Genomic DNA, 2500 nt, shown 5'->3' with positions numbered 1-2500 from the left:
TACCGTTTTGTACTAAATCATAAAAATTCTTTAAAAATATAAAAAAAACTTTATAAATTGTTAATACATGTATATTTTATTAATTTAATAATAATTATAAACAATTTTTATAAAATTTTTATGTTTATTTAATTTTTTTTTAATAAAAACATAAATTAGTACTAAGTATTAAAAAAATTTTAATATTATAATAAAAATATTATTATTATTATTTTATGTTAAAATAATAATAAATAATTTATAAAATATATAAATAAACATATATTTATTATTAAAACTTTATATTATAACATAAATTAATATAAAACTTATATACATATATGTATACATTATAGGTAAAAGTAAAAAAATTTTAAAGTCCAAATTTACCTTTTTGTACTAAATCATAAAAAATCTTTAAAAATATAAAAAAAACTTTATAAATTATTAATACGTATATATTTTATGATTATAATAATAATTATAAACAATTTTTATAAAATTTTATTATTTATTTAATTTTTTTTTAATAAAAACATAAATTAGTACTAAGTATTAAAAAAAAATTAAATACAAAAAAAATTTTTAATTTTCATTATTTATTATTATAATAATAATTGTAAATAAATAAATTAATATTATATTATTAATAAAAATGATAAATAATAGTGTTTTTATATTTTTTACTTTTTAGTTTTTTTCAAAGTCCCGTGTACCGTCAAGATTTTATGTATGTTTCAACAACAAAAAGGGGCCTATTTAACATAGGATTTAAATAAAACGCAGTAGACCATTAAGTTTTTGCTTTCGGTATTATAAGGAAGAGCGCTTAGAGCAGTGCGATATAGACGTTTTTCATATATATTATAAATTTTATAGTAACTTTTACCATATTTTTTATATGTATAATATTCATACTCGTAAATACGCAAGTATTCATTCATATGTATACTTAGTTTGTTTTAGATATATATATATATATATATTTATTACTTGCTCGTGTTTTGTATGTATATTTTATATATATATATAAAATATGGTTAAATTTATTATTTATTTTTTTATATATATATATAAAAAATTGTTCTTACTACGAATATCGTTTATTGTTTCTATAAAAGTGTCTCATGTTATTTTAAAATAAAACACAACATTACCACGGGTCGATGTCTTTGACTGAATGGCTCTTTATGTGGTACCCGTTATAAACGTTTTAAAATAACAAATAATTATTTATATGTAAAAATATAAATAATATATTGTTGTAAAAAAAATTTTACTGAGCATCAACTTACTCCATTCCGAGCAAGAATATTAAATATTTTACGTATTTACCATGTCGAATTATGATAAAAAATTTATCTAACGAAAGTTTAAATTTAAAAAAATATGAGAGAATGTTTGAAATATAATCCCATTGATTTTTAATAACATAAGATTTCTGCGCCTTGAGAAATAGGCTGAGTAGTTACTTCTTATTAAAAAAAAATGTATTGAAATAAAATGCTTTTTCATACATAATTTTAATATATAAAGAAAATATTATATATATATATATATATATATAATATAGATAAAATAACGTATTGTATAAATAATTATATTATTTAATATTAATATTTTATATAATAATTATTATACAATATCCAATATATTTTTAATATTTATTTATTAAAAAATATTGGGATAGAGGAGTATATTCGTTTGTGGTGATATATCATCCTTTAATATAATTATAATATATATTAAATCGAAGCTCCCTGGTTGATCCTGCCAGTAGTGATATGCTTGTCTCAAAGATTAAGCCATGCATGTCTCAGTACATGCCTAATTAAGGTGAAACCGCGAATGGCTCATTAAATCAGTTATGGTTCCTTAGATCGTACCCACATTTACTTGGATAACTGTGGTAATTCTAGAGCTAATACATGCAAACTACAATTCCGACCAGAGATGGAAGGAATGCTTTTATTAGATCAAAACCAATCGGTGGTATATAATTTATTATATATCCATCGTTAATTTTGATGACTCTGAATAACTTTGTGCTGATCGCATGGTCTTGTACCGGCGACGAATCTTTCAAATGTCTGCCTTATCAACTGTCGATGGTAGGTTCTGCGCCTACCATGGTTGTAACGGGTAACGGGGAATCAGGGTTCGATTCCGGAGAGGGAGCCTGAGAAACGGCTACCACATCCAAGGAAGGCAGCAGGCGCGCAAATTACCCACTCCCGGCACGGGGAGGTAGTGACGAAAAATAACGATACGGGACTCATCCGAGGCCCCGTAATCGGAATGAGTACACTTTAAATCCTTTAACGAGGATCCATTGGAGGGCAAGTCTGGTGCCAGCAGCCGCGGTAATTCCAGCTCCAATAGCGTATATTAAAGTTGTTGCGGTTAAAAAGCTCGTAGTTGAATTTGTGTATTATCGCTCGCGACTGCATGATCGTCCTGCCGTTGCTCGAATCGCGATGTTTGCGCGGTAATATGTGAACATATTACTAATTATTTAGTT

At 24.7% G+C, this 2500-nt stretch overlaps 1 pseudogene; it reads left to right on the top strand.

Moving 5' to 3' along the window:
- The first annotated feature begins 1736 nt into the window (after positions 1 to 1736).
- The window catches only part of LOC122859961, a 1774-nt pseudogene continuing 1010 nt past the window's right edge, over positions 1737 to 2500 (top strand).

This window comes from Aphidius gifuensis, linkage group LG6, assembly GCF_014905175.1.
Source record: "Aphidius gifuensis isolate YNYX2018 linkage group LG6, ASM1490517v1, whole genome shotgun sequence".
Taxonomy (NCBI): Eukaryota; Metazoa; Arthropoda; class Insecta; order Hymenoptera; family Braconidae; genus Aphidius; species Aphidius gifuensis.
The sequence above is the reverse complement of the archived record's forward strand: the minus strand, read 5'-3'. Positions and strand labels throughout refer to the sequence as shown.